General features: G+C 44.8%; 1 protein-coding gene across 7 annotated transcripts in view; it reads right to left on the minus strand.

Moving 5' to 3' along the window:
- The window catches only part of FTO (FTO alpha-ketoglutarate dependent dioxygenase), a 1,516,554-nt gene that overhangs the window by 1,102,086 nt on the left and 398,218 nt on the right, over positions 1-16,250 (minus strand). The gene's annotated exons all lie outside the window — the stretch shown is intronic.

The following is a 16,250-nucleotide window of genomic DNA, read 5'->3' on the forward strand; positions in this document are numbered from 1 at the left end:
CTACCTGTTATTCATTTCACCAAAAGGCGTAATTTGCCATTAAAGTCAATGTTCACATATATCAGCCATTTGGCTTCAGAATAATTTACCCACTCATGTTGGTCAGTCTCCCACCTTGTAAACATTGAGAAAAATATTGAAAAATTGACGTTTTTATCTTTCTCTTCTAGTGCTCTACATTACACTTCTGCATATACTTTCTGGTACCGTTGTTTGCTTGAGGAGTTTCACCGTATTTTGTTCATGTACACTCTCCCTGGTTGTACATTTCTCTTAGACATGGGGCGGTGAATTTTTCAGAAACTTTAGGGTTTTGCCATTTTCATACAGCAGTGAAAAGAGGGAAGATTAAATCTTTCTAAATTGATATTTGAAAAACAAGAGAGGTTTACATTGGCACTGTCTCCCCTATTTCCACTCACTGACCGCCTGCTGACTTTCTTTTGCCACCTAAAATGCTGGCAAGACGGCTCAGCAAGTACAAGGTATACTGTGGACATCTGGTGCAGCCAGCATGTCGCATGTTCAAATCCCAGATCAGACAACGGCATCTTTCTTCCTTCCCAGGTTCATTTATTCAATATCATTAAATTGGGCACCAGTAACAACTGTAATTTACAGTGCTTAGAAAACACCAAACCTAGTTGTATGAAGAGATATGTAAAACAAGTCTATAATCATGACTGCCAGGCAGTCCTTCCTGCTCCACCTGGATTTTTTGCTCAGTACCCTCTAGGACCATCTGCACCCTACCCTGTACCCATCCAGTTGTCTCTTTAAGGACCCTTACAGTCCCCTCTGACTTCACCTCATGGGCCTCCTTTCCCTTTGATGTCCCTCTGAAGTTATCCCTCTGACACCTTTATGCCCCTTTAAGTGTCATCCCTGCCCTAGGTGCTTTTATCTCCACAATGCATTCCCATTGCCCCTTACAGCCCCCTCATTTCTGCCCATCATTAGATTTACATCTGCACACATGCCCTCCCTGCATCCAGTGCTTTACAGCTCTCTTCTCCAGGTGCATCAAGGCCTTCAGGCCACCCCATGCATGTTCACGCTGCGGTTTCCGGTGGTCCCCTTGCTCAGCCATCGGGCTCTTGGCGCCACCCCAGCCCTATTATATTAATGAAGTTTTCCTCTTAGGTCCCTCCCTCCTCTTCCACGGACACCTCACATCTCCGGCTCCCTACCCTTCCCTCACAACGTTCCCTCTGGGCAACATGGCTAGGACTGGGTGCCTGGATCGTGTGATGCAAAATGAGCGCTGTTGACGTAGTCTCCCGTCAGGCCTGTGTGAACTCAGTACTCAACATGAAACCTGGCACAGCCTACAGGCCTATGCTTTAAATGCGAATTGCGAAGAATGAACCTACAATTCTCAGCTACCACAGTGCTCTGGGCTTAAAAAACACAGAAGAGCGCCCCCCGGGCACGTGGCAAGTCCACAGCTGCCTGTGAACACGATCGGTAATCACATCTCTGTCCAGACCTAGAACTGTAATGCACAGTTGTAGGTGACGACGATTCCACAAAGAAGCGCTTTATTCATATCTCACAAATGCTGTCAAAAACAGAATTAAATGCATGACGTAGTTACACACAACCCTCTGCAAATCGCGTCTTAATGCTGCCAAAATGTCACATGTTATGCATGACACTATTAGTCACTACGCTTTTTTCTACTATCACTTGTCATGGAGGGGGACCTGAGCGCAAATAATTACTACACATCCCAAAATTCACAGCTTAACCGCTTGACAAACTGAATGGAGCTTAGGCAGCTGCTTGCGCCCCCACGCGCCTTACTTACAGTCCTAGTGTGTCCTGTGAAACGACAGAATATATTTTTTATTGTTTGATGGATGGCGCCGAAGCTGCGTTCCGCTGGGTTATCATATAATCAGAGGTAATCTGTCGGTAAGTGTTCAACGAGCTCTGGAGCAGACAGGGCAAATGATGGACTCGCAAAAGCCATTTGGTTTCCACTGTACCGTGGACGAACACGTAAGAATAAAAACTGTAATTCTAAGTAGTAAATTTATAACGCATAACCTGGAAGTCACGGAGCAGGCACCCACGCGCAACCCAAAGCTTTCATTTCTGCAAAGTGACTTTTATCTCCCCGGGGGCAGCTGAAATAGATCTCCTTTTAGCACTTAATGAGGATAATGGCTCCATCCTGCTGTCTCTTTAAATGGAGAATTTCCCAGACGTACGTAAAGGTTAGTTCTATGAATTATAAGTCTCATTTCTCATCTGGTAAGTTAAGACAAAATGCAGTGCTGTCGCGTGGAGCAGAAAGGCGCAGGCTATTTGTGATCGTGAGAAGCACTAAAAGCTTATGAGGTAGAAGGGTAAAGTAGCAGGGATTTCTGAATAACTCAGATAAATGAAGCCATCCTTCTCATCTGCTTTCACCTTAGAAATCTCATTTCTGGAGTCCTTACCTGGAAGTAGAACGCATTAGTTTCATTGTAGGTGCTACCCTGACTCCTTAGACAATGTGGTTTCTACTGTAAATGTGTTGTAAGGCCGAAAGGACATAAGAGAGTGGATCCATTGCGTCCTGGCTTGGATGAAGAGTCCCGTTTACCAGAGGACTCAGTTCCACTAATGATGCAGTGCTCTGCGTCTAGGGTCTCCTGAATCATGGGAAGTGTAGACCTGGGGGACACCTGGAAATAATAAGCAAAAGAAAAGCCCAGGACTGGAGTACTGCATCCTAGGTGAAATGGAGTCATCTTCGCTACTTAAAGAGTACTAAGACACTGCATTGTTTATTTCTGCAGGGCCCACCCTTTGGTAAAGCAAACTAGATGGTATTTTAAGATGTCCCTAAATTACTCCTAAAATATATCATATGTGGTTTTATCATCAGAATAAGGGGCAAATAATTGGCTGAGCTCATCGTCCTAACTCTTCAGGGGAAAATGGGGTTGCAGGAATGATAACTGCTACACTCCACAGAAAATTTGTAGATTACAAAAAAAAAAAAAAAACTTTATGAATTTATTAACTAGGATGACACAGGGATAAGTTATAATCAATACTGCCCCCAACCCTGAGCAACAGAGATTCAGGGGTTAGGTATGCTAATATAGTTTTTTTGAGAACCCCCAACTATTCTATGGCAGCTTCAAACTGGTTAAGAAAATGTGTAAGGATTGATTTAGGGACTTATTGCAAACTGCATTTCATTGATTGGTTAGACCAAAGGTCATCCTGTTGGGTGTTTGGTAGAGCACGTTGACAGATGTGTAAAAGTTCTTACCAATACACAATTTTGAGAGCCGAGTAATTTTTTGAATACTAATTGTTTTTGTTATAAATCTAGTCCTTAGTGAGTTATTAATGCTTGACTTGAAATAATTCTTAGGTGACCTCTAGAAGTGTGCTTATTATTGTAGTTTAGTTGTGCCACATTTTTGCAGAGACTCAATTTTCATTATTCTGAATGTTGTTCATATGGCTCCTGCTCATTACCCCTTCCAATCAATGTCCCCGTCTGTATCTTCTCCAACCACAGTCTGTGGCGTAACTGGCTATTTTCCTTAGACTGCATGAATTATTAAATCTAATGTGAATGAAACTTTGTTTGTGTTACAAAATATCTAAAGTCCAAGGACATTTCTGTAATAGTTCCAATATGGACCTGGTAACAATACAGTAGTGTTGGTGTCTTTGTTTGAACATGTTTCATACTGTGGTGTGCATATTCAGACAGCAACAGCTTAGAAGCTGCTGGAGCTTTTCTTTAAAAATGTGTTAGTATTACGTGCTTTATTGCGATGATCTCTATTCTGATTTGCCCAATATGTTATCACTAGTCATGCCGTGCTGAATTTGCAATTTTTGCCTATGTCCTCTGTATCCGATCCATCATGGCATATATTTTGCATTTCTCTGTAATGGTTAAATTGAGGTTTTTGTAATAAAAATCTTAAACCTTTCTATGATCTAGAACTCAGTTACTGAGGGGTCCCAGTTACCCTTGTTATCACTCTGCTATGTTATTGTTGGGTCTGATGTTGAGGAGGATGTTCTTTAACACCAGATCAATCCTGTCAGAGCAGAATCTCTGAAGGTAATATTTTGGGGTGTTTAAGATTTTGGGGTTTGGAGTTCTGCTTACACAGAGGGCACTTGAGGGAGCCCCATGATCTTCTGGCACCAAATAACATGAAGTCATGTGTGTGGAAATGTGTGCCAAATCTCAAAGAGAGATCTTTCTTCTTTAAGGGGCAACACAATACCTTCCCAAAGAGGCGTGCAAAAAGGTGCCTTCAAGCTTAAGCTTTTCAGTTGGAAATCAGTATCTAATTTGGTTGTTTCTCTAAAGGTCTACAGCGATGAAGAGGGCTATCCCGAGAGACGGAGTCTGGATCAAATAGCTGTGAATCACTACCATTATTCATCTTTTTTCCTCTCCATGAAGTGAACATTCCCAAAGTTAATAGAGCATCAAGACTATTTAGTAATACACATAACAAAACACATAAGTAAACATTCATGATGAAAGGCCCAAACATAAAAGCGTCTTCAGGTCGGAATGAAAAGGAAGCAGCCACTACTTCGTGGATCACGCTGTAGGCTCCTTCGTGAATGCAAGACATCAAAGATGGATCTGTTGTCTTTGGCCCAGTCTAAAAGCTTTACTGTCTCCGGATCGGAGGTCGAAGCCATTCGCTTTTCATGCACATCCATATTTTTATTTTCTCACCTTATTGGTATTTATCCTTAATTATTATTTGGTTAATGAATAAAACTACGCACAGTTTTACATTCTATTATTAATAACAACCATAATGCATACTGAAAAGGTTTGTAGGCTTAATATAAACTTTTGTCCATTTAGAGCAAAAATATGCACATAACTCCCCAAAGAAACAGTAACATGGAGGCGGAACTGGAATAACTGATCACCCAAAAGAAGAGCACATTTTGTAAAAGTTCACTTTTTTTAAAGTATATACTGCCAAGAAAACAGATCGTATTCCATCCTCAAAATCAGTAAAGATGGTAAACTGAGGGCTTTGGATAGGACAAGCATAAATCTACAAAAAAAGATCACAGGTAACCAATGCGAGCTGTTCAAGGTGAGGTTTATGTCATTGTGATATCTGACAAGTCATAATGTTCTACTGTACAGGGAGTGCAGAATTATTAGGCAAGTTGTATTTTTCAGGATTAATTTTATTATTGAACAACAACCATGTTCTCAATGAACCCAAAAAACTCATTAATATCAAAGCTGAATATTTTTGGAAGTAGTTTTTAGTTTGTTTTTAGTTTTAGCTATGTTAGGGGGATATCTGTGTGTGCAGGTGACTATTACTGTGCATAATTATTAGGCAACTTAACAAAAAAAAATATATACCCATTTCAATTATTTATTATTACCAGTGAAACCAATATAACATCTCAACATTCACAAATATACATTTCTGACATTCAAAAACAAAACAAAAACAAATCAGTGACCAATATAGCCACCTTTCTTTGCAAGGACACTCAAAAGCCTGCCATCCATGGATTCTGTCAGTGTTTTGATCTGTTCACCATCAACATTGCGTGCAGCAGCAACCACAGCCTCCCAGACACTGTTCAGAGAGGTGTACTGTTTTCCCTCCTTGTAAATCTCACATTTGATGATGGACCACAGGTTCTCAATGGGGTTCAGATCAGGTGAACAAGGAGGCCATGTCATTAGATTTCCTTCTTTTATACCCTTTCTTGCCAGCCACGCTGTGGAGTACTTGGACGCGTGTGATGGAGCATTGTCCTGCATGAAAATCATGTTTTTCTTGAAGGATGCAGACTTCTTCCTGTACCACTGCTTGAAGAAGGTGTCTTCCAGGAACTGGCAGTAGGACTGGGAGTTGAGCTTGACTCCATCCTCAACCCAAAAAGGCCCCACAAGCTCATCTTTGATGATACCAGCCCAAACCAGTACTCCACCTCCACCTTGCTGGCGTCTGAGTCGGACTGGAGCTCTCTGCCCTTTACCAATCCAGCCACGGGCCCATCCATCTGGCCCATCAAGACTCACTCTCATTTCATCAGTCCATAAAACCTTAGAAAAATCAGTCTTGAGATATTTCTTGGCCCAGTCTTGACGTTTCAGCTTGTGTGTCTTGTTCAGTGGTGGTCGTCTTTCAGCCTTTCTTACCTTGGCCATGTCTCTGAGTATTGCACACCTTGTGCTTTTGGGCACTCCAGTGATGTTGCAGCTCTGAAATATGGCCAAACTGGTGGCAAGTGGCATCGTGGCAGCTGCACGCTTGACTTTTCTCAGTTCATGGGCAGTTATTTTGCGCCTTGGTTTTTCCACACGCTTCTTGCGACCCTGTTGACTATTTTGAATGAAACGCTTGATTGTTCGATGATCACGCTTCAGAAGCTTTGCAATTTTAAGAGTGCTGCATCCCTCTGCAAGATATCTCACTATTTTTGACTTTTCTGAGCCTGTCAAGTCCTTCTTTTGACCCATTTTGCCAAAGGAAAGGAAGTTGCCTAATAATTATGCACACCTGATATAGGGTGTTGATGTCATTAGACCACACCCCTTCTCATTACAGAGATGCACATCACCTAATATGCTTAATTGGTAGTATGCTTTCGAGCCTATACAGCTTGGAGTAAGACAACATGCATAAAGAGGATGATGTGGTCAAAATACTCATTTGCCTAATAATTCTGCACTCCCTGTAGTTGAAAACTCTGGGTCTTAAGGATAAGGAATGCTTGCCACCGGGCATTCGTGTTGCCCAAAATGTGCCCCAAATTGTCAACACAGACATGAAATTCTCTTCTGACGCCCACAAGAGAGAGCGCCACCCTCTACCTTTTCTCAGACACACAAAGTTGCCACTTATGGAAACAGTGTCGAGAACACAAACATAGTGCAACGTGAGTCATAAGCAGAGGATATGCACCATTAATTAATGTCATGTCACCCTTCCACTGACTCGATCTCAGGTGACTAACCAGCAATCACCTTTCATTATTGTTTGATTGAGTTCAGGTACTTAATTTCTATAGAGAGAAATACCTTATCAAGCAGCTTATCAGGTAATCAAAGGCTGTTTTAAGGCTGCTTTGGCAAGGGATATCGAAACCGAGTGTCATTAGTTTGATAATGGCGTTGCAGATCATGCTACTAGATTCTCAATCAGTGGCCTTACTTACACACAAAGGGCTGCATGCCCTGCTTCCTGCAAAACTCAATGAAAGACCAGACCCAGAGACACCCATACACATACAAAGGAGACTGTCTGCTAATACCCATCAGACTTTACATGCTCTTTAGAAAACATGATAAATGGTGCTAAAAGTCAGTCAGTATAAACATGACAAGGGCAGAGATACATCAGTTGTCAGTAGCCATAAGCACATTACACAGAGTACACTCTGTCTTGGGACCCTCTCTAAATGCAAAGTGGATGACATACAATAAAAACAAAGAGTGTCTGACTGTCTCTCCAGCTGGACTGAGTCAATCTTCAGCAATATCTTGCACAAGAAAGACAGACTAGCAATGTTCTAACAGCGTTCAGTGAAAAAGACAGAATCTATTTTTAGGGTACTGGTACCTTGTAGGGTGACAGAGATCTATTGATGATCGCTATCACCAAAGCCAAACGTATGCACACCACATAAGGTGGGTATAACTTGGAGATGGGTTTGAAGTTAGGAATACCGAACGCAATCATTTCAAACATCAAAAGGGGCAGAGCATGTGACTAACGTGGCATTCTCACTCATAATGAGAAAGACAGGCTCCTCTTCTTTACTCAGGTCAGAGGTATTCACCGAAGAAGTCATTCGAAACAGAGTAACCATGTGCCATAGATGGGCCATGATTTTAGTGAAAACCTTGTGATGTGCATTACTCGCAAAATGATCCTTCTGTGCTGGTAATGAACAGAATACTCTCCCAAACGGAAGTGACAGAGGTGACTGCATATATACATCTTGAAAGTTCTATAGCTTGGAGTAATTGCCTTCTTGCAGACAAAAGTGCCCCTGGATGACTAATGGAGTACTCAAGGGTAAGGTTGTGCATTTGGACTGCATTTGGACTTCTTGAGCATGTGGAGTGGCTAAGGTTTTAAGACATTTTCTAAATGTGCAATTTTGGGTGACAAATTATTATTGAAGACTAACAACTTCTACAGTGACTATAGTCTTAATCTGTGAAATATTAATGTTGCATTTGAACTGATTTTGTAGGTTTAGAAGTGTGTTTGTTAATGTAGTTTAGTTATTAAAGTTAGTTATTAAAATGGATGCGGTTTTGGTCTTCTGTTCATCTTGCTCCCGTTCATTACCGCTCCCAATGAGAGTCCCCCTGCATGGCTTGTCTCCTCATAGTTTTCGTGGAGCACAGGACATTGTGATGTAGTTGGTTATTTTCATTAGAGAGCATGTATTGTGAATGACATTTATTTCGTGTAAAGTGTTGAAGGACACTTCTGCTGGATGTTGGGATGTAGGCTTGCTAGAACACTGATGTAAGTCTTCGAAAATATTTTGTGTGCTACACCTCTGGACTGTGCTGTTGCTGTGTACGTTATTGGAAGGTTTCCTCTACCTTAGAAATGGGTTAGTGTTATAATTATTTCTGAGATGATCATCATTCTGATTTGTTCAATATGAGTTATCACTAGTCACCCCATTCTGAATTTGCAGTTTTTGTTTATTTACTATTTGTAAAATCTGTATATAAACCCTTGGTTTTTGGGGTGAGCCAGGTGACTTTTGTTTTCCTCACATGACTGTTTGATTATTTTGATGACCTTTCTTAATTATTGAAAATTAAAACAATTCTGATTTCTGACAATGTGCTCTGTACCTGAGCCTTCATGGCATATATTGTGCATTTCTTCATGTTGCTTAATTTGAGATTTTGTAATAAAACCCTTTAACTTTTCATTGATCTAAAACTCAGTTATTGAGGTGTTACCCCCAGGGGGAGCAGAAGCCACTAGACACCAGGGATTTTATTTTATTTGTTTACATTGATAAGGGGAGCGACCCCTTAGGCAAGGATCACTCCCCTGGGGGGGCAAACTATTTTTAGGCCATTTCTGCCCCCCTTGGGGGCAGATCAGCCTATTTTTATTAGACCAATCTCCCCCCAAGGGGGGCAGAAACCAGTAGACACCAGGGATTTTTTTTAGATCAGTTTCATGCAAGGGGAGCGAGCCCTTAGGCAAGGGTCGCTCCCCTAGGGGGCAAATTTATTTTAGGCCATTTCTGCCCCCCTTGGGGGCAGATCATCCTATTTCTGTAAGGCTCATCTGCCCACCAGGGGGGCAGAAACCCCACCAGACACCAGGGAAGAATTTTTTTTTTTTTTTAAAGAAAAGAGGGTAGGGATATGGCCATACCCCCACCCCAAATAAATGGGGGCAAAGTTGTTCTGCCACCAGTGGGCAGATGGGGCAATTACCCCCGATCAAGTCCCCGGGGAAGGGCAGAGGGCAAAAATCCTACTAGATGCCAGGGAATTTAAAAAAAATAAAAATGTGGGGTGTTGGCTACCAACCAGTATGGGCCTGGTTATGCCCCGAGCCCAACTGAAGGGGTAACAGTCTTTCAGCTCTCTCCCTGCACACTAAAACATCTTATCCCACGGCAGCAAGAGGACGTTTGTTTTGGTTTTACACTTGGGCCATGAGAGGTTGGCTAACTCTCAAAATCGTCCCACTTGGAATGGGGAGGGCTGCACTTTTTGCACTTTGGGATGCTGCCATGTAGAAAAATCCACAAGACCTAGACACATCTGAAAACTAAACATCTGGGTGATTCCAGGGTGGTGTGCTTCACATGCACCCGCACCATTTTCTTACCCACAATGCCCTGCAAACCTCCAACTTTGCTGGAAATCACACTTTTTTCCCACATTTTTGTGATGGAACCTTCCGGAATCTGCAGGAATCCACAACATTCCTACCACCCAGCATTGTCTCATCAATACCGATAAAAATTCTGCCCCACTTGTCAGCCCTTTTGGACCCACTTTGGTTCCCCCTCAATTTCAACATGTTTTTGGCTCTACCCTGTCACAGGCACTTGGCCCACCTACACAAGTGAGATATCATTTTTACCGGGAGCCTGAGGGGGACATTGGGTGGTAGGAAACCTGTCCCGGTGCGGTGATCCCACACAGAAATGTGGGAAAAATTTGATTATTTTTTTTAGCTAAATCTGAGGTTTGCTGAGGATTCTGAGTAAGAAAACATTAGGGGATCCACGCAAGTCACACCTCCCTGGATTTCCTCAGGTGTCTAGTTTTTAGAAATGTTTGGGTTTGGTAGGTTTCTCTATATGGCTGCTGAGCCCAGGACCAAAAACGCAGGTCCCCCCGCAAAAACAGGTACTTTAGTATTTGATAATTTTGATGAGTCCGCATACTGTTTTGGGGCATTTCCTTTCGCGGGTACTAGGCCTACCCACACAAGTGAGGTACCACTTTTATTGGGAGACTTGGGGGAATGTTGAATGGAGGGAAATGTGTGGCTCCTCTCAGATTCCAGAACTTTCTGTCACCGCAATATGAGGAAAAAGTGCTTTTTTGCCAAATTTTGAAGGTTTGCAACAGATTCTGGGTAACAGAGCCTGGTGAGAGCCCCACAAGTCACCCCATCCTGAATTCCTCTAGGTGTCTTCTTTTAAGAAATGCACAGGTTTGGTAGGTTTCCCTAGGTGCCGGCTGAGCTAGAGGCCAAAATCCACAGCTTGGCACTTTGCAAAAAACAGCTCTGTTTTCTTTGGGAAAATGTGTTGTGTCCACGTTGTGTTTTAGGGCATTTCCTGTCACAGGTGTTATGCCTACCCACACGAGGTACCATTTTTATCAGAAGACTTGGGGGAATGCTGGGTGGAAGGAAATTTGTGGCTCCTCTCAGATTCCAGAACTTTCTGTCACCGAAATGTGAGGAAAGTGTTTTTTTGGCCAAATTTTGAGGTTTCCAAAGGATTCTGGGTAACAGAACCTGGTGAGAGCCCCACAAATCACCCCATCTTGGATTCCCTAGGTGTCTAGTTTTCAAAAATGTGCAGGTTTGGTAGGTTTCCCTAGGTGCGGCTGAGCTAGAGGCCAAAATCAACAGGTAGGCACTTTGCAAAACACATTAGATTTCAATGTAAAAATGTGATGTGTCCATGTTGCGTTTCCTGTTGCAAGCATTAGGCCTACCCACACAAGTGAGGTACCATTTTTATTGGGAGACTTGTGGGAACACAGAATAGCAAAACAAGTGTTATTGCACCTTGTCTTTCTCTACATTTTTTCCTTCCAAATGTAAGACAGTGTCTGTACCACTGACCTGGTCAGTGCATTGCTCTGCCTCCCGTGGCTCCACCCTCTAAGTAGAGCCCTTTCCCTGGCTCCTCTGAACTCCTAACCCCTGTCAGGAGTTCGAGCCCTCCTCCACCCGCGGGCTTCTGCCTGCGCTTCATCCCTGGTGTCTAGTGGGAGAGCACTTCTCTCCTACTAGGCTACCTTCTACGTCTCTCCTCCTCTTGCTTTGCTTTCCTCTCTGCTTCACTACTGTCCCTTAGTGCTCCATTCCCTCGTTTCTCTTTCACTCTGCTCTCTCTCTCTCTCTCTCTCTCTCTCTCACTTTCACTCTCCATCTCTCTTTCCCGCCGCTGCTGCCCCCACTGCCTGCCCCCTTTTTCAGCTCTGCCCCCTTTTCAGCGCCGTTTTTGTCCCCATCCGGCCTCCCGTCCCCCCAACCACCATCACTCATATCTTCACTACGACGCCACCACCCTCCGCACCCTCAACACCGGCCGCACTCCCGCCTGTCTTAAAGCCTCCCTGCAGAACACCCGCAGACCCTTCTCCTGACAGAACTGCACCTTCACCAGCCTCCACACCAATGACCCACCCACCAAGGAAGGACACAACCATCTCAGATGTATCCTCCTCAACACCCGCTTCGTCCACAAGCATACAGTAGAGTTATGGAATCTACTCGGCTCAGCCTCCCCAGACGTCGCCTTCCTGACTGAGACTAGGATGAACCACTCCTCAGCGGCTGACATCACCATTGCCATCCCGGATGGCTACAAGATCACCCGCAGGGACCGCTCCAACAAACCAGGAGGAGGCATCGCCATCATGCACAAGAACACCCTCAGGATCACAACCAACACCGAAGGCACCCTCAGCACCGCCGAAATCCTGCACTTCCAAATCAACACTGACCCAAACACCACCCTCCGAGGGACCCTCGTCTACAGGCCACCCGGCCCACGACAGCAGTTCAGCGACTCCATTACCAACATCATCAGCACGCACGCTCTCGCATCCACTGACTACATACTCCTTGGAGACTCAAACTTCCCCCTCAAGAACACCAACCACAACAACACCGCCACCCTGCTCGACAACCTCTCCAACCTCAGCCTCAAACAGCTCACCACGACACCAACTTACACCACAGAACACACACTCTACCCTATTTTCTCCACCAGCAATCACGTCCCTTTCAACCACACCACCGAACTCCACTGGACAGACCACCGCTGCATCCACTTCTCCTTCAAGAAACCCACAACACACCACCACCCACAATGGATCCCCCACCGCAGTTGGACCAAGGTCACCAAAGACCAACTTATCGCAACCCTCTCCCAGAACCCACCCATCGACACCACCGACACTGATGCAGCTGCTGGCAACTTCAGGCAATAGGTCAACACCTGTGCAAATACTCTCGCCCCAATCAAGAATCCCTCCAATAGACGCACCAAGAGAAAGGCCTTCTGGTTTACCGCCGACCTCCACGAATCTAAGCAAAGCTGCCGAAGACTTGAAAGAAAGTGGCACCAAGATCAGACTCTGGACAACCACACAGCCTTCAAAAACGCTATCCGCCAACACCACCAACTCACCCGAGCCGCCAAAAGAACTGCCTTCAAAGACTGAATCAACAACAACGGACAAGGAGCTCTTCAACGTCGTGAAGGAACTCTCCAATACCAGCTCCAACGCCAACGACATCCCGCCATCCCAAGACCTCTGCGACTCCCTAGCCTCCTACTTCCACCGCAAGATTGCAGACATCCATGACAGCTTCAGCACCCAGACCCCCACGGCAACCACCAACACCACAGATTCACCTCAGACCAACCTCCTGCTCTCCTGGACCCCGTCAATGACAACGACACCATCGAAATCATGAACACCATCCACTCCGGCTCTCCATCTGACCCCTGCCCTCACCACATCCTCAACAAAGCAAGCTCAGTCATCGCACCCCAACTATGGAAGATCATCAACTGCTCGTCTGAGTACGCCACCTTCCCGGAGAGCTGGAAACACACTGAGATCAACGCCCTCCTCAAAAAACCCAAGGCGGACCCAAAGGATCTCAAGAACTTCCGGCCTATCTCCCTGCTCCCCTACCCGGCAAAAGTCATTGAGAAGGCTGTCAACAGACAACTCACCTGCTTCCTAGAGGAGAACCTCACCCTGGACCCTTCCCAATCCAGATTCTGCAGCAACCACAGCACGGAAACCGCCCTCATCAGAACCATACTGGCAGCGGCAAAACCGCGGCCCTCATCCTTCTGGACCTCTCGGCCGCATTTGACACTGTCTGCCACCACACCCTACGCTCACGCCTCAGCAATGCTGGAATCCGTGACAGAGCCCTGGACTGGGTCACCTCCTTTCTCCGGCAGAACCCAGAGAGTCTGCCTCCCCCTATTCCGCTTGGAGGCCAAATCATCTGCGGCATACCCCAGTATTTGTCCCTCAGCCCGACCCTCTTCAACGTCTACATGGGCCGCTTGCTATCATCGCCCGATCCCACAACCTCAACATCATCTCATACGCTGACGACACCCAGCTGATCCTCTCCCTCACCAAAGACTCCTCCAAGACCTACCTCCACGAAGGAATAAAGGCCATCGCTGAATGGATGAAGAGCAGCTGCCTCAAACAACAAGACGGAAGTCCTCATCTTCGGCTCCACCCCCTATGCATGGGATGACTCCTGGTAGCCTGGCACTCTCATACCGCTCCGACTCCCACTGACCACGCACGCAACCTAGGATTCATCTTGGACCCCTCACTATCCATGACCCAAGCAAGTCAATGCCATCTCGTCCTCCTGATTCAACACCCTCCGCATGTTCCGAAAGATCTACAAATGGATTCCCACCGAAACCAGAAGAACAGTCACCCAAGCCCTCGTAAGCAGCAAACTGGACTACGGCAAAGCCCTCTATGCAGGAACCACAGCCAAACTCCAGAAGAGGCTGCAACGCATCCAGAACGCATCCGCACACCTCATCCTGGACATCCCCCGCCACTTCCACATCACAGACCACCTGTAAAACCTACACTGGCTCCCAGTCAACAAGAGAATCACCTTCAAACTCCTCACCCACGCTCACAAAGCACTGCACAACACCGGACCAGAATACCTCAACAGACGACTCTCCTTCTACACTCTGACCCGGCATCTCCTCTCCGCCAACCTTGCCCTCGCAAACGTCCCATGCATCTGCAGAACTACAACCGGCGGGAGATCATTCTCGCACCTCACCACCACAACGTGGAACACTCTTCCCACCCACCTGTGCCAGACCAAAGACCTCCTTACCTTTAGGAAACTTCTCAAGACCTGGCTGTTTGAGCAGTAGCAGCACCCCCCCCTCCCTTCTCCCCCTATCCCCTCCTCAGCGCCTGGAGACCCTCATGGGTGAATAATGCGCTTTACAAATCCCTGATTGATTAACTGAGTGTGTAAAAAAGACGTCTATTTGAGAAATGCCCTGTAATTCACATGCTAGTATGGGCCCCCCGGAATTCAGAGATGTGCAAATAACCACTGCTTCTCAACACCTTATCTTGTGCCCATTTTGGAAATACAAAGGTTTCCTTGATACATATTTTTCAGCCTTTATATTTCACCAAATAAATTGCTGTATATCGAGTATACAATAAAAAAAACTCATTGCAAAGTGCAGCTGATTCATTGACTGTGGGTACCTAGGGTTCTTGATGAACCTACAAGTCCTATATATCCCCGCAACCAGAAGAGTCAAGCAGACGTAACAGTTTATTCCTTTAAAAAAATCTGACTTCGCAGCAAAAAGTTAGAGTAAAACGTGGAGAAAAATGGCTGTTTTGTTTTTAACTCAATTTCATTCTTTTTTTTTTATTTCAGCTGTTATTTTCTGTAGGTAAACTTTGTAGGATCTACCCAAATTACACCCCCTTGCTGAATTCAGAATTTTGTCTACTTTTCAGAAATGTTTAGCTTTCTGGGATCCAGCATTGGTTTCACACCCATTTCAGTCACTAACTGGAAGGAGGCTGAAAGCACAAAAAAAAGTAAAAATGGGGTATGTCCCAGTAAAATGCCAAAATGTTGTTTAAAAATGTGGTTTTCTGATTAAAGTCTGCCTGTTCCTGAAAGCTGGGAAGATGGTGATTTTAGCACTGCAAACGCTTTGTTGATGAAGTTTTTCAGGGTAAAAACCACAAGCCTTCTTCTGCAGCCCTTTTTCCCCATTTTCTTTTTTAAAATGAAGTTTTCGCAGTATTTTGGCTAATTTATTGGTCTCCTTCAGGGGAACCCACAAACTCTGGGTACCTCTAGAATCCCTAGGATGTTGGGAAAAAAAAGGACGCAAATTTGGCATTGGTAGCTTATGTGGACAAAAAGTTATGGGGGCCTAAGCGTGAACTGCCCCAAATAGCCAAAAAAAGGTCTGGCACCTGAGGGGGGAAAGGCCTGGCAGTGAAGGGGGTAAACCTCATTTGACTTATGATATTGTGAAAACATTTTCCTCTATTAACATCAAATCCAGTTGGGCTCACTCTTGTAACACAATGCGCAAGACATTAGATACATTTCTCCCATTAAGGAGCACAGTGGGTGGATATTTATTCGTGAATAAAGCAAGCTGATAATGCACCTCATTGTGAGAAGCAGTGTGAATTTGTCCCCAGCCCTATGATTATATATGCATTTGTTAAAATACACAAGCTTATTATTCAAATATTTGTACTAACAGTGGTAACATGCTTGGGCAAGAACTTGCACAGCTCTTTTAAAACACAGAAACACCTTTGTACAAGGTCAGCACGGTGTGCTCTTTGCTTAGTAAGTAAGGTGGTAAAATCAGCAGGAAGCAAGGGGGGGGAAGAGTCTTAATTTGACAAATGTTTGTAATAGCTGTAATAAAGGCAGTGATGTCAACCACGATGAAACAATATG

Source organism: Pleurodeles waltl, chromosome 12 (assembly GCF_031143425.1).
Source record: "Pleurodeles waltl isolate 20211129_DDA chromosome 12, aPleWal1.hap1.20221129, whole genome shotgun sequence".
NCBI lineage: Eukaryota > Metazoa > Chordata > Amphibia > Caudata > Salamandridae > Pleurodeles > Pleurodeles waltl.